Raw genomic sequence first — 23,110 nt, forward strand, 5'->3', positions numbered from 1 at the left:
CAGCATAATAAAAGTAAACGTTAATTTTTGAGTATTCCAAGTTCTCTTGGTTGGAAGAATTAAACTTTTGTAATGATTCGGCCTTTTGTGTTATTCGGTCTTTTGAGATTCGGCCTTATGGGTTTTCGGCCTTTTGTGGTATGCTAGAACATTTTCGGCCTTTTGTGATTCGGCCTTTTGTACTGATCCCATATATACCATCACAAATATTACCCTCCGCTCGCTTTCAAATCAATGAAAATATTTTTCATGCCTGCCGTATCCTAACGGAACTATCAAATTTTATACTTACGCCTCTAATTCTATCATGAACATGTACGTCAACATGTACGACACTTTGACAAATGGTCATGATCTACAAAATGCACAATAATTCACTTGTCCGCGTTTGCACAATAATCGTGTTCTTTAATCCAGTTGAAAATCAAATTAATTCCGAACTCGCGATAACCGATGTTTCCACTTTTCGCCAAGCGTCTTATGGTCATGATTTTCGAATAACTGATTATTGTCATGAATATTCGTGAATCCGAAATTACGGAAAAAGGGTAAATCAAGCATAATTTTTCATAACGACGTATGTAACAATTATGAGGATTCGAGAAATCATTTGCAGAAAGTTGGCAAAACTTTTTCTAAAACTGTTTTAAAACTAAATCTTTTTTCAATACTTTTTTCCGCTGGCATGCATCATTACATGACACGTAATAAGCGTGCTTCACAGCAAAGCTCAGTTCATTCAAATTCACTGTGAAAAACGATAAAATTATACATACACCGGTATGCTACACGTACGTCGGTGTACATTGGTCGGTTTTCCATAGTTGCACGAGTGACGCAACTGCAGTTTTGTTTTGTTTTGCTTTTTTTGTTACATAGGTCGCTCTCAGTTCCCATATGTTAAAGCGACGTATGTAACAGTGAGACTTCAAAAATAGAAATTTTTACATACGTCGATTCGCAAAAAGATCGAATTAAAGAATTTTAAGATCTGAAATCAGTAAAATCGATGCGTATTATATAAAGCCGCGTGTGATTGTCACGTTGTATTAAAAACCCCGTTTTGTTTACTTTTGTTACATACGTCGTAATGAAAAATTTTGCTTGAAATACATTTACACTACAGTACTGACCCGATTTTGTCACTCCCCGATTTTGTCTACCCCCGATTTTATCACGTTTTCGACCCGATTTTATCACGTCCCGATTTTGTCACGTTTTCGACCCGATTTTGTCACTCCAAAAAAATGAAAATTTTAATCATTCTTTTTATTTTCGTAAATAATACCACAAACAACATTGATTTTCATGAAATAACTTTCACCGCCTGTAGTTTATTACGAACGACTTCTGAGTATCTGGGAAATATTCTGTAAGCAATTTCGACAAGAAATAACGGGTACCGTTCACGCATTTTGCCTTTCCAAGGCATAAAATGATTCATATTTGTGGAATGAATTAAAAAAAATTAAAATATTTTTTTTCCCATTTTGTCACATACCCTGTTTTATCACCCCAAAATTCACCAGGGGGGTGACAAAATCGGGATATTACTGTATACGACAATAATCCCTAAGACTTATGTGAACTAAACACAAAATAGCACAAAATTTCGTTCCCATCGATAACCACATTTTAGGTTTATTCTACATCACCTAAAGTACTCGTATTACGTAATGCAAAATTAGATGTGCCAAGTAAATGCTATTCAATTAACTTATAAAACAGACCCTAAAGGCGAACTATGCAAAATTCAAGTAACCTCATACGTACACTTCCCTTCGAATAAATTCCAAATTAATAGTAGGCTTAAACCTAGGCTACTATGATGCATTCAAGAATAAAATTTAAAATCATCAAAACTAATTGAGAACAGTATAGAATATGGCATCCAGCTATGATTATAAAAACATAGTAACCATTGCCACTTCGAAGCGTAATGCAAAACGCAGTAGCCTTTGCCTATTTGAATACAAATTGCGAATAAAAATTGAGTGGCCATAGTCGTGGGTGTAAATGACGAATAAATGAGTAACAATTCGATCATTTTCCACAATTTTTGATTTTTTATTGGTAGATACATTGTCATTTTAGCTTAACTAAATTTGAATATCTCCATGGAAACAGTTTTTTTCTGGACATTTTCGCAAATAATGCGCATCCGTGTGCAAATACACTCCTCATTGCATAAAAAATGATACCGAACAGGAGAAACATCGAAAAAATCACAGCAGCCGGTTCCCCGATCACACCAGTTATGAGAATATTAACCCAGCAAAACGCGAGAACACTCAAAACGCCTGATTGGATGGGGTGGTGTGGCCATCAGAATACCACACAGCCGAAGTAGAAAAAACGCATTGGATCGATTAGCACCAGCAGCAGCACAGCACACGATTGCCCAAAATGTTGATCAGCTAGCGCTTCCGATAGGAAGTGATTTTTCCTGACCGCAAACCGCTTCCAGCACAAAACTCGAACATTTTTCACCTCCTTGTAGAACACACAAACTTTTGAAACTATTTTCGATCACGTCCGAACTATTTTTCTACGCAAAAATCAACGAAAAATCACCAACGAAAATTTTACCTTCATCCTGAAGTAAGTGAAAAATCCCGACAGTGAAAAGACGAAGGTGCTGATCGATAATGGCGGTAAGATGTTGCAAAAAATGTGAGTTCTGATAGAAAAACGATCAAATTGGTGCGAGAGTCGGGCAAAAAAATGACATTTTCGGGCGAGTGTACACACACCAAGGTGTACGCAGATAGGTGCTCTTATACTGAGGAACCCCAGCGAAAAATAAAAAAGTTAAGCCCCAAATACAATGTCAGCGGAACGGCAACGGAAACAGCAAATTTGACAGAAAATATTAAATCAAATTTTCTCCCGAATAAAATGAAATCATCCAACTACCCGAATAAAATGAAATCATCCAACTATTTTTATAGTTATCGTTTTTAGAGTATAAAGAACTATAGTTGAATTTTTAGAGGAATCATAGAAAATACTGTACGCTTATTATTCCATGAATGATATTTACGATAGCCCTTATATTATTTTGATTTTGGATGATACATTGAATGGGTTGTTAAGTATCGTTACCATTCAAAAAACATCAACTTTTGCATGTATTTTTGCAAAGCAATTTTACCATGAATCATGAGTTTATCTTCATTTTTCATTCCACGCGATCATTCGAGTTTTGATTATATTCAACAAAAATAATAAATAGTATGATTTTTCAACGATTCAGCTGGTAATCCAAATTAAACGCTGTGCGATAATTATTCAATTATACAATTACTGTATTTTACGATGTATAATATTATTTTACAAACTTCAATGGGATAATATTTTGTTTTTTCTTTAATTTTATGTAATAAAATAAGCCAACACTAAAAAGTTTCTGTTTATTTATAAGAATATTTATTTTATTTATAAGAAAATATAGCTTTTTCTAATCTTCTTAGTACATGTAGTGTATTTTGCCACATTCGCCGCCATTGCCGAGCGCGAAAAGCAGCAAGCATTAGCTGCGTTAACAGGACCCCTTTCGTACAGATGTTCACTCAGCAACTCCACCTGTAAATTATATTGAAAGAAAGAAAACATTTAGTGGTGATGGAGCATTTCTATAATATATACGTAAGGATGCGATGCAAAGCGAGAGCGAGATTCGACGAAGTATTAGTTAAAAATTGTTATTAACTCCACATGTTAGGCTCGATGTCCACGTAGCGTCTTTTCAACAGTTAAAAACGCAAAAGTGAATCGGGGAAAAGCTTCCACGCGCTGATGTTTACCTGGATTATTTTAACACTGCGTGCACGTGGCGTTGAAAATACGCTACGTGGTCATCTGTTCACAATGATCGGGGATAAATGCATTGTATTACGCATGGTGTTCTTTCTAACAAATAGATGCGTGGAAATATAAAGTAATAGTAAAAGTAGGTATTATTCAAGACGAAATTATATTATAAATATTTGTAAAATAGGTCCATTTAGGGTTAGCCGGTGGATACCTGTTCATAAAAGTAATTTCTGTTAAGATTTGTTTCATGACTGATACAACATCAAATAATAAACATTGCTAACCACTCGTGGCTCTGAACGCAATAAAATGGAACGCGACTGTAATGGCTGGATTTGAGCCTAAATATCATGATACGAACGTAGATAGGCGCAATATCTATAGGGACCAATCACCACTAACTTATATCGGCCCAATAATTGAAAGGTTATTGCGATTAGTCAAGTCGCAATACAGAAACACTCCGTGGACTTTGTAATGATGGTCTAGTCAGAGTTCCCCAAAAGTTCCTTTAAAAGTACGTTTTTCGCTTAATCAGCTCAGGCTAGCTGATTAAACGAAAAGCGTACTTTTAACGGAATTTTTGTTGCTTGGGTCCGGTATTCTGTGACAATACCGTTCAGTCATTGGATCAACGCATGGCCGTTTTACAAGCCGAGCACCATATTGAAAAGGGGCTATACATAAGAATATTACCTGCATAAGCATGTCATTGCGGTTCAGCTGATATGATGAATCCGGTAGCGCAGTAATGAACAGCGTATTGCACCGGCGTACAAGGTGGCGTAATACCATCACAGCAAAAAATAATGTAATGTCCATCGACGTAATTTGAGCAACGTAGCAAATATTCGATGTAATGATGAAATTCGAATGTATAATGACATCCATTTGGATGTAATTCTACATCTCCTTGAAATTACACAGGTTTAGAACTACCAGTTTCCATTTACGTTGCAAGTGTGTAATATTCGCATGTCAAGCGATGAATATTACACACAATCATGTGCAACCCACTTATTCAAAAGTTGTAGTGTGAAATTACACAACTTTGAATGTGATATCACAATAGTTTACTACGCAATATTGTATATTGGCAACACTGACCTTTTTCGCTTTTCGTCATCGTTTTTCATCAGTACGCCATTTTTGTTTGGTTGTTTGCTGCCTTTGCTGCATTTGCTGCGGTTGCTTTTACGGTTGCTGAATTTCAATTTTAAAAAAGCAGGCATTTGGTGCGCGAAAAGGTCGAGCATCCCTTGTTAACTAAATTTGAGATCTGGATCGCAGAACTGGATAAACGACACTCCTGTTAATGTAAGTATCCGATCATCAACATCCTGTAAAGTTTATACCGGGTTCCCCTCGGAATTTCATTTGACAATATTCAAGGAAATTTTAAATTTCAGCACAACGCGGGAACGGAATTCATTTGGAATGGAACAAAATTAATTGCCCGTGATGAGCAACATTCATCATTTGGAATTCCTGGTTCCGATTTCAAAAACCTCAGGCCCGGCAGATAAAAATAAACCGGATGACGATCCAGTGCTAAACGATGGAAACAGTTTTGCGAATCGTTGGCAAAGGGATGGTACAAACTCGGGAACAAAGGCAACATAGCCGAAACTGGACGATTATTTTGCAGCAGGCAGAAGGAATTAGATATCGCCGAATGTAGCGAAAAATTGGTGAGTACTTGTGGAAACTGGTCTAGAAACAATTCGTAGTTTTACCGGTTCAAGAGTTTTGATACTCTATCTGTAAATCTGCAACACTCATTTCTTGGTTTCGACCTATCTGGCGATTTTCAAAAGAACACAAAATTGTTCAACAGAAACCTTAGAAGCATCTTTTCAGTAATCTTTTAGTGTGTTCAATTGATCCATCGATTTTCTAAGCCCTGTTCGAAAACATTTGAAAGTACTTCCTAAAGCTGGAACTTTTTTTTCAGTCTAGAACGGTTCATCTCCATCAGCGAGTCTAATCAAAGGCGTCAAGCATGCGAGATTCTTCCGGCTCAAGAACAATTTATGCCTCGCTGAAAGACGTTCGGTTACTACATATCCAGTATCATATAGGAGCATAGATGCCGGCTTTGGTATAGTTTGGTGAGTAATTGATTATGTTAAGTATGTATTTACGTATTTTATTGGAGTATCAGTTTTCTGATAATGTCTACAGAGTATATTTTTAAGTCGGTATATTCGCTATATCCCCCTACTAAATAATTCAAATGGTATACGGATAGCCCCTAACAGTTTTCATTCAAAGGTTTTTTTTTGTGATTTTTTAATATTTAATTAGGGGGAATGACGGCTTTGGCAGGTTTTGTTCTATTATTGGCAGGGGGGTTTTTTATGACTGACTATGCTCAAATTTGGCCTAAGCATTCTTTGCATTTCAAAGAATATTGTGGCCAAATTTCATAAAATTTGGTCGACAAAAACCCCCCTGCCAATAATAGAACAAAACCTGCCAAAGCCGTCTTTCCCCCTAAGTTCATCACTGATTCGTTAAAAGGTTGTTTGCCTAATAAATATGTTGTGTTTTGATTCAATGGAATCCTTTGGCGATATAGAAGTTCTTTTGGGATACTCAATGGAATCCTTGCTTCGGGGACTCGGAATGGAATTCTTTAGCTAATACTCGGTGATACTCGCGAGGTCTTTTGGGGAATCAATGGTATTCTTTGGAGATTCTCTAGTCTATATGGAATCTTTCAGTGATTCTCAATAGAGTCCTTTGAGAAATTCTCAGCGGAATATTTTAATGATTGTCAATTTGAGACGTTTTGGAATTCTCAATGCAGTCCTTCGGGGGTTCCCAATAAAATTATATGGGGATTTTCAATGGAATCCCCGAAGGCGTTTCTACAAAAAAAAAATGCATTGAGAAACCCGTCCTTTAGGGTTAGTATCCCTAAAAATGTTCCAGTTAGAATTTCCAAAGGATTCAAAGATCATGTATTTATAATTCTTCAGTGATATTGTACGAAATGCTTCGAGAAGTTTTTCAGATATACCCAGTGGAATTATTCAGGAATCTTCAAAGGAATCCTTCAAGGATTTAGAATAGAAGCCTTCGGAGATCCTCACTGGAATCTATTGGAGATTCCCAAAAGAGTCCTCTGGGAGGATTCAATGAAGTCTTTCTGGGATTCTTAAAGAAAATACTTTGGCTATTGATGAAATCCTTCGGGTTTCTGGTCGAAATTTGTCGGCGATTCTCAATGAAATCCTTCGGGAATACTGAATCGAGTCCTTTGCTGACAAAATTTAGCACCTATATATAAGTTTCCCTTTTTTTCTCCCCTTTTTTGAGGAGAATGACTTTATTGTTAAAACCTCTATAATAAAAATATAATGATAATTATTATTATTTTAAACTATTCAAGGAGCATCTGAACCAGCTGATTACATACTCGTAAGAGTATTATCAGCAATGGTTCAAATTGTATGGGTATGGATGTATACATTATTTTTTTAGAAAGCAGAATAGCTATCCAATTACTTGAACTATTATTATGTCTGAATTATTTTATCTACCAAGGAAGTAAGTTCTATTTCCTTATGCATTATTTCACCTAAAAGATCAGAGAATATTTGTCGGAGGAGAAAATTAATTCCATCATTAAACTTGCGACAAGATTATTAATTCTTTAATTCAGTTTTCAGTAAGTTTAGTTACAACTAACCACTTTTCGGTGACAATTTTTTTCTTGAAATAAAAATTAACAGCGTTTTTAAAATGAGGATAAATTTATTTGGTATACAAAGTAGGTATACGTAAAGGCTATATATTCGCTCCAAAAACGAACTATTTATAGGAGTCCCGGAGATCCATAGTGTTATATACCGATCGACCCAGCTCGACGGATTGAAGTGAGGTCTGTGTTTTTTTTTCTTCCTATGCAATGGAGGGGGAATCTGCTCAACAGACATTCTGGGTTGTCCAGGAAGTGCGGGGTTAGGGACCACCTCCAACAGCAAACGAGGGAGGCAGGACTGCATCCCCGACCCGCTAAACCATTGCCGCCAAGCCCATCGTCCCTTCGGTACAACCAGAAAGTAATGCTTCAAAGGGGGGCCAGTGCACAACGCACCCTCGAGGTTAGCTGCGTGTCCTTGCAGCATCGAACACCGTGACTCGCTTTTTTAGAAGAACACCATGGTATCGTGCCAGCGCATTGCTGGCTTTCCATGTGGCCTTACCACGCCCTATGCCCTCGTAAGATGGGAAGGGTCGACATCGCACCTGCTTCCCTCTGCACGACTGGTACAGAATGATGATGCCGCGTGCACCTCTTTGTCATAGGGCCTATTCGCCAACACACAGAGGGACTTGCCGACGCGGTGCCTAAGCCTTGACGAGGACCCCTTTCCGTCCTTGGGCTCGGAACCCGCTCGATTAACCGACGCCGCGAAAGTGACGATATCATGTTGTTCTTCGCGCGGCCACTTGTTCGATAAAAGGAGTTAGACCACAGGGCACCGGTATGACCCATGCGAACCCTTGGACCACCTCTTATTTGCGCCCCCTTCTGTGTAGCTCCGAGACGATTTGGACGATAGCCGATAAAAAGGCGTTCCAGCCAACTTCATCTTTACACATCCTCCGAACTAGGTTGTCCGGGGTAATGTCCAGACCACATGTGGCAAGCATGTGGTCACGCATTGCGCGAAAACGTGGTCACACGAATAACACGTGTTCCGCCGTTTCCTCTAAACCTGCGCACACCGGACACTCGGGCGAGGCCGAGTGTCCGAACCGGTGTAGATACTGTCTGAAGCAACCATGGTCTGTAAGGACCTGCTTACTGCTTATTGGCATTACATCCCCCACTGGGAAATTGCCGCCTCGCTGCTTAGTGTTCATTCAGCGCTTCCACAGTTATTAAACGGGAGGTTTCTAAGCCAAATTACCATTTTTGCATTCGTATATCATTAGGCTCACACGATGATACTTTTATGCCCAGGGAAGTCGAGACAGTTTCCAATCCGAAAATTGCCTAGACCGGCACCGGGAATCGAACCCAGCCACCCTCAGCATGGTCTTGCTTTATAGTCGCGTATCTTATCGCTAGGCTGAGGAGGGCCCTTGTAAGAACCTGGGTCAGATGGAAAGTGATTTCCCCATGACGTCTCTTGACCCATGTACCTATCTCCGGTATCAACCTATGTATCCATCTTACCTGCACTGTGATTTTGCAGCACGCTTAAAGGCCGGGAGCTTTGAACCCCCCATAGGGTGCTTGCTGTTCGCAGCTTTGTGCCATTACTTGTGCCCCGGTTCCAGGCACTCGAAGCACTTGGCACTTGAATATGCCCACAGGGCACACCGACCATCACACCTTGACGCTCCCTAACTTAACTACCTCGAAGGCGTCCGCTGCAGATAGTCGAACTAATGCTACCTGCGTCCCTGCCGGACCTTTCCGTAGCCGAACGGCTGCGGTGGGCGTCTCCACTTCACACTGTTGCCGCAGTGACAAGCTCTTCGACTTCGGTGATCTCGTCCAGGTCTTCAACCCTTAGATTCACCTCCGACGTGAGTGCCCTCACCTTGACCGTCTCGCCTAGGACTTTCTCCACCAACTTCTTGTAGGCGGCGCCCTTTTGCGAGACGCCCCGCTTCAGCTCGAGGATCATCTCGCCCGTCCGGGTATGTCTTATTCGACGTATGTCGGCGCCGAGTTCACCGAGCTTGACGTCACTCCTTATCGCCTTCAAGACGTCCGATTACTTAGCCTCGTCTGTCTTGATGACTAGGGCATCGCCCCTGGAGTGATTGGCGCCTACCCTAGACTTCTTGCTACCCTCATTCGCCTGGGCCTTCTTTTCGGCCCGTGACGTCTTCGGTTTGCTCTTGTTCTTGACCAAGGTCCAGGAGGCGTCATCCCCCTCTATTTCCCTGGTCTGGTGCGGCTGAGAGCTCTCAGCCTGCCGTAACCCTTTACTACCGTCTTTCCTGGGTGTACCGACCTTTCCTTCCTCGGTTTTGGAGGTACCTGGCCGGGGTTCAGCTTCCCAGCCCCACTACCCTTGTTCGGGGTAGTAACCCCCCGCGTTTTGGTGCGGCCCCCAGGGAGCTCATCCCCTGGAGACTGGTTCCTCGTTTTTGTGTCTGCTCCTTTGGAGCAGTCACCCCCGACGTGCCCGCGAATACTTGAGCCTCAGTCTGGGTAGACTTTGGCACCACCGTCTGGCACACCCTCGGTCGATTCGACCTTGCCCGTGTCCTCGAATCCTTGGGCCTCAGTCTGGGTAGACCTCAACTCCACGGATTTCACGGGTTTGCACTTGGCCGTCCCGACCGCCCTCTCCAGCTTGGCGTCTAACATCGACTTTCGAAGTTTCAGCAAGCTCCCGTTGAGGACCTTACTGATATTATGCTTCGATGACGCAAAGTCAATGATGGCGTCCAGCTGTTCCGTCACCACCTCGGAGCCATGGGCCGTCCATAACCACTATCGGCGTAGCCGGGGAGAAGGTGGAGTGACCCACGCTGGCGCTGCGCACCGAGCTGCCGACTATTGCCTCTGCCCTCCTAGGCGGAGACCTGAACAACCCACCTCTTGCGAAGGGGTTGTTTGGTCCCACGAGTTGCTCGGGAAAAGAGGTCCACCACGCCAGAGCCCAGCATGACGCGGTAAGGGACAATTACTGTGGAGAGTGCCCAGGTACCCCACAGGCTCCGTTAAAGGCCTAGCTCATTATTTCCCCCCCCCCCCCCTGGCCATGCATCTCCTCGGCACGAGTCGCATAACGCCTTGAAATTAGGAGTTAGGGACGATGATCCCCTTGGTCGCACCCCCTCACTCTAGCTGATGTCAGAAGGACAACAGTGCCCAGGCTGTACTACCGGCTAAGTACAAAACCCTTAGCTGGCGGTCGATTGTCATCGGAAGACCCGTGGAAGCGTGAGATTGGAACTTGTGAGGACCAGAGCTGTGTAGCTCGCTCCTTCCCAGACGTCAACTCTCCATTTCGCAGCCCAAGTGATGTGATGTCTGTGTGTGTGCAAAATAATCTCACTCATTTTTTAGGGACTTATTCTTAAGCTATTTGCCCGCAACATGTTGCATTCGACGCGGAATCCTGTCCCATTGTTTCGTATTGAAAATTGACCCAATTGGACTATGGGCTTCGGATGGCCAAAATATGTTTTTATTTCAAGAAAAATTCTCACTCACTTTTTAGGATCTTACTCTTTGCTCGCAACAAGTTTCATTCGACGCAAAATCTTGTCCCATTGTTTCCTATTGAAAATTGGCCATATCGGACTATGGGTTCAAAAGTTATGCCCAAAATACAATTTTTATAACACACGGGAAAGGCTCCATCACCGCTAGGTGGATTAATCTGGGTTTTCAGATACTTATTTATTCTGTTATGGTCTCTTCCCAGGAGTTTTTTTTTTCAAAAAAACATCCCAGGATTCCACTAGAGATTCAAGTTCCTTCCACAGAGAACAGACATGGATACTCGAACAAAATTTCGTTAAAAACGTGTGTAAAGATTTAAATCGCACCTCAGCGCCGCCAACGCAGGCTGCCCGACATAAAAACTCAATTCCTCATAAACAATGTAGTGCTGCCACCTAGGAGCGAGCTTGGGAGCAATTCGGAATGAACACTAGCGCTAAAAAGTAAAACACGGCAAATTTTAACCATATTTTATCAGCAAACTAGCACCGCGCAACGGGGGCATAAAAAAGATATTTTAGTTACCAGATAAAGATTGTCGCTGTCGTCGCTGTTCGGAACATCTTTTGCTGGCGAGGATAGGGGATCTAAATGTCAATGAAGGAAAAATACATACGATTTGACAGTGAGGTACCACACATGTTTCGGACAGCAGAACAAAGGGAACCGAAGCGACAATCTTTATCTGGTAACTAAAATATCTTTTGGGCATAACGACATACTTAAAAATGACCAGTACAAACTTTTACACAAGCACGCGAATGAAGATGAACGTCTGTTCTCTGTGTTCCTTCTAAGATTCTTCTAAGACGTCTTAAGGGAATTCCCGAAGAAGTTTTCCCTTGAACAGCAGCTTCTCCAACGGGAATTCACTTATTATTCAATCTTAACATGTGGACCGATTGAAATTTTATCGGTGGTGGCATGATAGATCATTTTTTTAGCCACTTGTATGTCACTTCCCGAGGAATTCCTGGCGGAACTTTCGTAGGTATTAAATACTTGAGGAACTTCCGGAGGAATTCCTGGTGGAACATCCGGAGGAATTCCTGGTGGAACATCCGGAGGAATTCCTGGTGGAACATCCGGAGGAATTCCTGGTGGAACATCCGGAGGAATTCCTGGTGGAACATCCGGAAGAATTCCTGGAGGTTTTTCCGTAGAAATTCCTGGAGGTTCTTCCGTAGGATTCCGAAAGGGTTCCCGTCGGAATCCCGAAAGGATTTTCGTCGGAATCCCGAAAGGTTTCCCGTCGGAATCCCGAAAGGATTCCCGTCGGAATCCCGAAAAGATTCCCTTCGGAATCCCGAAAGGATTTCCGTCGGAACCCCGAAAGGATTCCCGAAAGGATTCTCGTCGGAGTCCCGAAAGGATTCCCGTCGGAATCCCGAAAGGATTCCCGCCATAATCCCGAAAGATTCCCGTCGGTTGATGATTTCCACCTGAAATTATGAAAAGAGTTCTTCCAATGATCACCAAACCCGAATTTCTCCAGGTATTTCTCCAAAAACCATCTCAGATTTTTTTTTGAGAATTTCTTAAGGAAGTCCATTGAGAAATGAATCAAAAATTTCATCGGAAATTCACGGAATTCATCCTAGAATTTACAGAAAGTTTTCAACCAGAAATTCCTCTGCGAATTTATCCAGAAACTTCTTCAAGAAATCCTTCAGGACTTGTTTCAGGATACCTTTTGAGAACTTCTTCAAATATCATCATACCATCGTGAATTCCGTCAGGAGAAATATACCAGAGTAGATCCGGGAGCAGTTTTGAAGTACACATTAAGGATTTGCTGGGGTAATTTAAAAACAAATTTCCGAGAAATTTCATGGGGAATATATTGATGGATTTGAAGAAGGATTCTTAAAGTAATTTCCGCGGAAACTCCTGGAGGAACTCGAAGAAGAGAAGGCAATTTACAATTAAATTTACGTGAGTATTCCTAGAAAAACTACTGGAAACTGGAAAAACTGGGGGATATTCTACATGACTATTCGTAAAAAAAATAAACTTACTGGAGGAATTCCTATGAAATTTGTGGTCGCCACAGAAAGTTTTAATAGGGTATTCGGACCAATTACTTCAAGAAATTTCAAATAAATCCTGCAGTAATCTCCGAAGGAATTACCTGAGACTTCCGGATGAACTCCCTGAGGAACTTCCGAAATTCCTGGAGAAAAATTCCGAAGAACTCATCCCAACTAATTTCTAGTAGAACTTTTACAAGAATTTCTGTAAGAGCTTCCGAAGAATTCCTGAAGCAAATCCTAGAGGAAATCATGGAGGAGCTTTCGGAAGAATTCTTGGAGGAACTTCAGGCGGAATTTCTGGCGTAACTTACTGAGGAATTCCTGGAGGAACTTCCGAATTACCTCCTGGTGAAACTTGCAGAGGACTTCCGCGAGGAACTTCCGAAGGAATTCCTGGTATCACTTCCCGAGGAATTCCTGGCAGAACTTCCGTAGGTATTAAATACTAGAGAAACTTCCGGAGGAATTCCTGGTGGAACATCCGGAGGAATTCCTGGAGGTTCTTCCGTAGAAATTCCTGGAGGTTCTTCCGTAGGATTCCGAAAGAATTCCCGTCGGAATCCCGAAAGGATTCCCGTCGGAATCCCGAAAAGATTCCCGTCGGAATCCCGAAAAGATTCCCGTCGGAATCCCGAAAGGATTCCCGTCGGAATCCCGAAAGGATTCCCGTCGGAATCCCGAAAGGATTCCCGTCGGAATCCCGAAAGGATTCCCGTCGGAATCCCGAAAGGATTCCCGTCGGAATCCCGAAAGGATTCCCGTCGGAATCCCGAAAGGATTCCCGTCGGAATTCTGAAAGTATTCCCTTCGATATCCCGAAATGATGCCTGTCGGAATCCCGAAAGAATTCCCGTCGGTATATCGAAAGGATTCCCGTCGGAATTCCGAAAGGATTCCTGTTGGAATATCGAAAGAATTCTCGTCCGAATCCCGAAAGAATTCCCGTCGGAATCCTGAAAGAATTCCGTCGGAATCCCGAAAGGATTCCCGTCGGAATCCTGAAAGGATTCCCGTCGGAATTCCGAAAGGACTCCGTCGGAACTCCCCGAAAGGACTCCTGTCGGAATCCCAAAAGGATTCCATCTCGGAATCCCGGAAGGATTCCGTCTCGGAATCCCGGAAGGATTCCGTCTCGGAATCCCGGAAGGATTCCGTTTCGGAATCCCGGAAGGATTCCGTTTCGGAATCCCGGAAGGATTCCGTTTCGGAATCCCGGAAGGATTCCGTTTCGGAATCCCGGAAGGATTCCGTTTCGGAATCCCGGAAGGATTTCTGTCGGAAACCCGAAATCTTTCCCTTCGGAATCCCGGAAGGATTCCCGTCGGAATCCCGGAAGGATTCCCGTCGGAATCCCGGAAGGATTCCCGTCGGAATCCCGGAAGGATTCCCGTCGGAATCCCGAAAGGATTCCCGTCGGAATCCCAAAAGGATTCCCGTCGGAATCCCGAAAGGATTCCCGTCGGAATCCCGAAAGGATTCCCGTCGGAATCCCGAAAGGATTCCCGTCGGAATCACGAAAGGATTCCCGTCGAATCCCGGAAGGATTCCCGTCGGAATCCCGAAAGGATTCCCATCGGAATCCCGAAAGGATTCCCGTCGGAATCCCGAAAGGATTGCCGTCGAAATCCCGAAAGGATTCCCGTCGGAATGGAGATTCTTCCGTAGGATTCCGAAAGGATTCCCGTCAGAATCCCGAAAGGATTCCCGTTGGAATCCCGAAAGGATTCCCGTCGAAATCCTGAAAGGATTCCCGTCGGAATCCCGAAAGGATTCCCGTCGGAATGGAGATTCTTCCGTAGGATTCCGAAAGGGTTCCCGTCGGAATCCCGAAAGGATTTCCGTCGGAATCCCGAAAAGATTCCCGTCGGAATCCCGAAAGGATTCCCGTCGGAATCCCGAAAGGATTCCCGTCGGAATCCCGAAAGGATTCCCGTCGGAATCCCGAAAGGATTCCCGTCGGAATCCTGAAAGGATTCCCGTCGGAATCCCGAAAGGATTCCCGTCGGAATCCCGAAAGGATTCCCGTCGGAATCCCGAAAGGATTCCCGTCGGAATCCCGAAAGGATTCCCGTCGGAATCCCGAAAGGATTCCCGTCGGAATCCCGAAAGGATTCCCTCGGAATCCCGAAAGGATTCCCGTCGGAATCCCGAAAGGATTAAGGATTCCCGTCGGAATCCCGAAAGGATTCCCGTCGGAATCCCGAAAGGATTCCCGTCGGAATCCCGAAAGGATTCCGTGGAATCCCCAAAGGGTTCCCCGCGGCACCCCGAAAGGGTTCCCCTTGGGACCCCGAAAGGATTCCCGTTGGAATACCGAAAGGATTCCCGTTGGAATACCGAAAGGATTCCCGTTGGAATACCGAAAGGATTCCCGTCGGAATCCCGAAAGGATTCCCGTCGGAATCCCGAAAGGATTCCCGTCGGAATCCCGAAAGGATTCCCGTCGGAATCGAAAGGATTCCCGTCGGAAGCCCGAAAGGATTCCCGTCGGAATCCCGAAAGCATTCCCATCGGAATCCCAAAAGGATTCCCATCGGAATCCCGAAAGGATTTCCGTTGGAATCCCGAAAGGATTCCCGTTGGAATCCCGAAAGGATTCTCGTCGGAATCCCGAAAGGATTGCCGTCGGAATCCTGAATAAATTCCCGTCGGAATCCCAAAAGGATTCCCGTCGGAGTCCCGAGAGAATTCCCTTCGGAATCCCGTCAGATTTCCAAAAGGATTCCCATCGGAATCCCGAAAGGATTCCGTCGGAATCGAAAGGATTCCCGTAGGAATCCCGAAAGAATTCCGTAGGAATCCCGAAATAATTTCTGTCGGAATCCCGAAAGGATTCCCGTCAGAATCCCGAAAGGATTCCCTCGGAATTCCGAAAGGATTCCTGTCGGAATCGAAAGGATTCCCGTCGGAATCCTGAAAGGATTCCCGTCGGAATCCCGAAAGATTCCGTCGGAATCGAAAGGATTCCCGTCGAAATTTCGAAAGGATTCCGTCGGAATCCCGAAAGGATTCCCGTCGGAATCCCGAAAGGATTCCTGTCGGAATCCCGAAAGGATTCCCGTCGGAATCCGAAAGGATTCCATCGGAATCCCGAAAGGATTCCCGTCGGAATCCCGAAAGGATTCCCGTCGGAATCCCGAAAAGATTCCCGTCGGAATCCCGAAAGGAGTCCCGTCAGAATCTCGAAACGATTTCCATCGGAAACCCGAAAGCATTCACGTCGGAATCCCGGAAAAATTCCTGTCGTAATCCCGAAAGAATTCCTGTCGGAATCATGGAAGGATTCCTGTTGGAATCATGAAAGGATTTCTGTCGAAATCCCGAAAGGATTCTTGAAAGAATTTGTGTCGGAAACTCGAAAGGATTCCCGTCGGGATCCCGAAAGGATTCCCGTCGGAATCCCGAAAGGATTCCCGTCGGAATCCCGAAAGGATTCCCGTCGGAATCCCGAAAGGATTCCCGTCGGAATCCCGAAAGGATTCCCGTCGGAATCCCGAAAGGATTCCCGTCGGAATCCCGAAAGGATTCCCGTAGGAATCCCGAAAGGATTCCCGTCGGAATCCCGAAAAGATTCCTGTCGGAATCATGAAAAGATTCCCGTCGGAATCCCGAAAGGATTCCCGTCGGAATCCCGAAAGAATTCCCGTCGGAATCCCGAAAGGATTCCCGTCGGAATCCCGAAAGGATTCCCATCGGAATCCCGAAAGGATGCCCGTCGGAATCCCGAAAGGTTTTTCGTCGGAATCCCGAATGCTTTCTCCCTTTCTCGTCAGAATTCCGTATGGCTTCCCGTCAGAATCCCGAATGGCTTACCGTTGGAATCGCGAAAGGCTTTTCGGAAAAATCCCGAAAGGCTTCCCGTCTGAATCACGAAAATATTCCTGTTGAAATCCTGAAAAGATTTTTGTCGGAATACTTGTCGAAATTCTGAGAAGATTCTTGTCGGAATAACGAAAAGATGCTTGTCGAAATCCAAAAAGGGCTCCCGTTGAAATTTCGATAGTTTTTTTGGTATCCTAGAGAGGATTTCCGTCGGAATCCCGAAAGGATTCACGTTGAAATCCTGAAAGGAGTCCCGTCGGAATTCTGAAAAGAGTCCGGTCGTAATCTCGAAAGGATTTCCGCCAGGATTCCGGAAGAATTTCATCGGATTTGCGTAAGGATGTCCGACGGATTCCCGAAAGCCTGATGAAAAGATTCCCATCGAAATCCAGGCAAAATCTTGTCGGAATACCGAAAAGATTCTTGTCGGACTCCCGGCGGAATCCGAAGTGGATTTTCGTCGGAATCCCTATAGAATATTCGCCGGAATCCAGAAAGGATTGCCTTCGCAATCCAGATAGGTTTCCCATCGTCTTCGATTCAGATTAAGTTATATATCTTCCTATGTCATACATCCGCATACCAGATCTGCATGCTAACATATTTCATTATTTTCAGCGGTTTCGAAGCGCCTCCGAACGCGAAGGGATTCCAGCAAGACATGAGCCACCCTGGGTCTGCGGATCGATACTGGATTCCTGCTATTTTTCAATATACTTGCTTCAATATGTATCGCCGTTGCATTTGATCTATCGGGGATAGATCTGCTGATGCAGTAAAAAAAATATAGTATGTTTTTATCTTGTATTCACGAATCATTTAAAAAACTTGACCAAACAATTATTGATGAAAGAAATCCACCAAAAGAAAACTCAATGGTATAAATGCCTAGTACCTCACACTATTTTACATAGTTTAACTTTACATCGCATCGCTTACGTTGAATAATTTTTACATCGGGAAAAAATTACATCGTTACTGTTTATTACACAGCAAGCTCTCGGGTACATCGTGCAGTGTAATATTCAACAATCGACGGATTCGATGGGTTGCATCGATTTCGATGTAATATTCAACAACTTTTTTTGCTGTGCATCCTATGTTTCCCCGTGTAATGGAAGAAAAAGGGTGCTTCTGTGGATAAACAAACATGTGGGAGAAAGAAAAATATATTCAAAACATATTTCATATAATAGACATATTTCATTAATCGACAATTTTCCTCTCGGTAAAATAAATTGACGAAAATGATCGTTAAAGTATATTTTAACTGATATCTCGTTAATAAATATGACGTTTACACATGTTACTGAAACTCGGCAATTAAGTTTGCCACAGTTATCGGTGATTTGGAAATTACCCGAGTCTCGGCAAACCCATCTGTCAAACGTATTACCTCTATCGTGATCTATTGCTGTTGGAACAAGCACGTGGAAATTAGGAAAAATGGGAAAAAATCCTTTACTTCTACTTTTTGTAAGTATTCAATACAATTTTAATTTTATCGCTTAATCTGTTCAAAATTTAAACCTCATTTCATGCTGATTTGATCATAGAAAGTATTTAAACTAATCTTTCTTCTTATGACGTATTTCATTACAGCGGATTCGCTTCATCTCTATTTCCACACCTTAGAAAACATTTTCAAACAAAGTAATGTCGACGGAAATAGCTTCTAGCGCGGCCGTGCGGGGTAGGAAAACTAAACCTCGTTGGGAAAATCCAGGGCCAGATTGAGGCCTATGGGGCACGGGGTCAAACGTTTTTGGAGGTCACTGAATGTACCCAAATATGTGAGCTATAGGTAGAACTGGTACACAAGATTTTATAGCGGTCCGGAGCCCTGGTCCTCCCGGACCCCATCTAGATGCGACCGTCTTATCGGAATAGGTATTTGGAATCGTGGAATATGGCTGGCGGGTATAATACGCGTTTACGTAGGCACAGCCGTGTAGGCACACAGGTTTCGTAGGTTTTTGTTTAGTATTGAATAATAACAGCAATAATAAACGACTGAAAATATATTTTACATGCATTTTGATTTACGCTTTTCATTTTTATTTTGATTCATCTGAAAATAAATAAAAATAGTCCTTCACTGAATCTCGGTAAAGCACTTTACCGATCAAGTCGGTAATGTATTACCGAACGGTACGGTAAACTTTGACAGCTGGGTGGTATCGCTCATTTTACGACCTTTTCGGCATTTTAAACTTGTACCGAGATTTTTACCGATATATCAGCTGTTGGATTCTCGGCATTTTATTTTGCCGGCCTCGGTGAAAAAAATTAAGTGTGTACATGCATTTTTTTAACCGCCACTTCGATCACCACCGACTTCATTAAAAACTACGAAGCCTTCAAATCGGCCTGGCCAAGTGACGTCGACTTTAACACTGAAAATAAAAATACTTCTTTTTATGTAGTCGGGTGTGAATAGCTACCCAAATTATATAATGTATGATTTTTCTCTTTACATATTATTTTTCATTTCCCATTCCAGTAATCTTTATTATAAAATGTATAATCTGTCAACAATTTGGTGTGATCAAAGCGATTGATAAATTAATCATATGATTGTACGTGAATCGTACAGCTAATGTTGATCACATGCGGAATGGAAATCTTATAATAATAACCATTCAGTGTACGTTTTATTTCTATGCGGGCTCCTATCCAGCTTTTCGCGCACGGTAAGAGTAAAATCAGCAGTAATTCAAATCGTTCGGGGCTGTCAGTTTGAATATGAATCTGAAACATTCATTTTCCCAGCAGCTGTTTCATTTTCAGATTCATTTTTTATACCAGTCAAATGTCAAAAAAAAAACTAGTATGACGCTCCGTTCTATATTCTGCAGATTTGAACCACGATTGAATAACGAGATTCAAATATTTTTTAATTGTTTTGGTGTATTATGTATATGGTGTATTATCTATACGGATCAATCCACTTCGCAATTACGGCGCCTTTCTTGGTAGCAACATAATGATCGAGAATGATTTCACTTTATTGAAAATTTGAAAAACATGAATGGAAACAGCGAGCTTGTTCTATTTTGCTAAGATTCAAACTAGAATAGTATAGTCGAAAATTTAGAATGAAACTGAATCACTACTATTAGGAATGAATCTGAATCATTACTATAATCTAGAAATACTAGAATAAGAGATCGGCGAAGACGCCATCTTGTTTCCAATCGAACCGTCAAAAGCGGTTCCAATTCGACTTGTTTACTTTTTGCCTCCATAAGAAGCAAGCAAAAAGTTCAAGTGCTGCCAGCATTATTTTCGCGATTTCATGCATCTTCATACGTTGCCAATTCGACAGTTTTTCACTCCGCCGGTCTCTGGTTATAGGGTTGCTACTATAATCATTACTATAATTTCATTCTAATGGCGGCTCTGTGGGTTTAAAAGTGTATCCGTCCCTGTACTTCGTTGACATCTGGCATGGGTTTGACATTCCGTTTTCCTCCTCCTGTTCCAGGATGAGGAGAGCGAGGGGAGAGGGTAATCGAAATGTCAAACCCAAGTAAGATGTCAAAGAAGTACAGGGACGGATACACTTTTAAACCCACAAGTTTCATTACTGCGGGCAAAATATGGTAATAATGGTTCAGCTGTCGTTTGGATTTATGCGGGTATATGGGCCAACTGTCAAATTTGCCGTTTCCGTTGCCGTTCCGCTGACATTGTGTTTAGGGCTTTACATAATTGACCTTTCCCGTCAAAAATTGTATCTCGTTTTATTATTGTCTATCCGGAACAAAGTTAGAACGCTTTTTATACCGAAGTTGGATTTTGTCCAGATAGTACAGACAACTTTCCCAACTTCGGAAGTAGTGCGCTGGATTCGCCTAAAGATGCGCTAAACAACCCATCAATTAGTTTGACAGATAAAACAATAGGTTCTATAGATACAGCATAGTTCTATGTATACAGCATGACAATTTTACTTTCCATAACATTTCCAATGCATGTAATCAAATCATCGGACTGTAAGGTAGGTTCTCCCAATGGTATTTCATAGCAAAATATTTACATTGTGCTGTACACACAAAAAACAAATATTGTTTCAATAAAAACTTTGCACTTTTATTTTGAAAAGTGCTCAATTTTCTCAAAAGTAAAAGTTAAACTAATTCTTATGAAAGTATTATTTTCATTTGAAAGTTCTTTTTCTGTTGTTCTCAATATGAAATTAAAAGTTCTTCCACTTAGCCCAAAAATTGTAGAACTGTCAAATCGAACGATATACACCGACGAATCAAAACAGCAAAACGGAGAAAATAAAAAAAATCGTTTTATCAGGGGCACTATGGTATTTCATGCATTAAGTAAGTGGTGAAAAAACAAAAATTACATACTTTTTTCACTTATCTTCTGCGATTTGCTTAACTTTTTATATTTCTTACTTTAAAATTGAAGGCCGCACGCAATATAGCGGAACGGCAACGGAAACGGCAGATTTGAAAGTTAGTCCATATATTTTCTATCAAATGTTTCGTGTCCGTCACCGTTCCGCCAAATCGCGTTTAGGGCTTAACACATATAGAATACTGTAAATAAGCAACACACATTTTATTTCACATGCACTCATGGATGTTTTCCATGTTAATAATATAAATTTTTGACCATTATTTTATTAAGTCTAACTCAAAGTGCCTCCACGAAAACTTTTGCTCTCACCCCTCTATCTTCCTGCTAGTGTCACAATAATAACAAAGCAGTTTGTTTTTTCATCTGGTGGTGCATCATAAATTAAGTGCGCTTAAATCACAGAATCAGTGCTGGAATTTAATATTAATTCTAGATTGCTTTGAGAATAGGTCGTATGTGCAAAAGAGAGATTCTCTTTGTTCACGCTCTCTTTCGCTAATAGATCGGCAAGTTTAGCATTTTCTGCTACATTTTCACTTTAGCACGCTAGACAAAGTTATTGTCTTTAGATATCTGCCAAAAAATCCAACATAAATTTGTGTATAGCTTTGTAATAATCGAAAGAGAATGTAACTGAAGAGAGGCTCTCTTTTGCACATACGACCTATTCTCAAAGCACTCTAGAATTGAAGTTTCCGGATAATCGCATCATGATGCCTCGTATGCGACAACAGGAGAAAATTCATTCAGATGCAGAAATCCCAAGCAACGCTCATATTTTTTTCCAAGTCCTATTGTTGCGGTCTTGTTTTCAGAGCAGTTCGGTGTCGGAAGCCGGAGAAAATTACCGAGAAACCGGGAGGTAAGTCACATTTATCATTCAAAAATATATTTAAACAGGTGCATACTTATTCGAGTCATCAAAAGCAGTGCCCGAGAATTCAATGGTGAGAACAAAGTTAGGCGCGGCTTTTGCTGGTCGAAGACTGAGCGTAATTTTCACTTATGTAAGTTTTCTTACAGATAAATAGCCCACATATTTCAACATTAGTAACCGGAGGAAACGGCCATATCAGCATGCTAATATACGCGGTCCGACAAGTGGCCCGGAAGAGGCCACCTTTACAATATTATTTCGAGAGTTACCTTAAGCTTCAAACAATCAAATAAAACTAAAAAAAATAAGCCGATTAGTATTCTATTAAATTTAAAAAGAAAATATGGAAAACGATGATAGTTTGGGAGGTTCTTTTTGGAGCAAAATAAAATATCATTTTCTGAATGAAAAATCCCACTCTTTTTACCCCAGTGTGACCATTTGGATTTGACAGTTGTAAAATTTTATTTTGAAAGTTCACACTTTTAATTTTAGAGTGGCATGTCACTTTTGAAACATCGTTGACGCAAAAGTTAATGCACTTTTATTTTAAACATACGCAACTCTCTACGAAAAAGAACCAACGCAACTTTTTATTTTAACCAATGGTTTTTTTAATTTCATTAATGATTTTTCTTTCTGTGTAATAATGCAAAACGGCTGGAGGGTCCACTATTGGGCACTTTACCCTAAATAAGCCAACGAATCGATTGAGCGAATGGAATCTTTTGACGGGAAAGATCAATTTAAAATCATTAAGAGTAAAACTAGCACTGCAGGGAATCAATTTTTCGGCGATGCGCATACGAAACAAGCGACAAAAAAGAACCAACGACAAAGCTTTGTTTTTGTCAGAGATAATAATGACAAAGATCCGAAAAATTTTGTCCACGACAAAAAAGAAGACAATTTTGTTACTAATTTTTCATTCCGTTATTTTGCATTCTCTCTGGAGCAAATTTCGGTTTAATGCTA

The 23,110-nt window shown here is 41.9% G+C and overlaps 1 protein-coding gene and 2 long non-coding RNA genes across 5 annotated transcripts in view; 2 read left to right on the plus strand and 1 right to left on the minus strand.

The window, feature by feature from the left end:
* Positions 1–2,723, minus strand: part of LOC134205036 (B-box type zinc finger protein ncl-1-like) — a 36,131-nt gene extending 33,408 nt beyond the window's left edge. For 2 of the 3 annotated variants that reach the window (XR_009978044.1, XM_062679902.1), the window contains exon 1: positions 2,590–2,723. The gene's annotated coding sequence lies outside the window, so the exon portion shown is untranslated. Of the gene's footprint in view, positions 1–2,490 lie in introns of all 3 variants that reach the window. The other variant, XM_062679903.1, reaches the window with a different exon arrangement.
* Positions 2,724–4,986: 2,263 nt separating this feature from the next.
* LOC134205771 (uncharacterized) lies at positions 4,987–17,637 on the plus strand. Its single transcript, XR_009978195.1, has 4 exons — positions 4,987–5,133; positions 5,226–5,507; positions 5,771–5,927; positions 17,497–17,637. It is a non-coding gene; the product is annotated as an uncharacterized LOC134205771 (long non-coding RNA).
* Positions 17,638–21,661: 4,024 nt separating this feature from the next.
* Positions 21,662–22,443, plus strand: LOC134205776 (uncharacterized). Its single transcript, XR_009978196.1, has 2 exons — positions 21,662–22,120; positions 22,282–22,443. It is a non-coding gene; the product is annotated as an uncharacterized LOC134205776 (long non-coding RNA).
* The last annotated feature ends 667 nt before the right edge of the window (positions 22,444–23,110 follow it).

Source organism: Armigeres subalbatus, chromosome 1 (genome assembly GCF_024139115.2).
Source record: "Armigeres subalbatus isolate Guangzhou_Male chromosome 1, GZ_Asu_2, whole genome shotgun sequence".
In the NCBI taxonomy this organism is placed as follows: Eukaryota; Metazoa; Arthropoda; class Insecta; order Diptera; family Culicidae; genus Armigeres; species Armigeres subalbatus.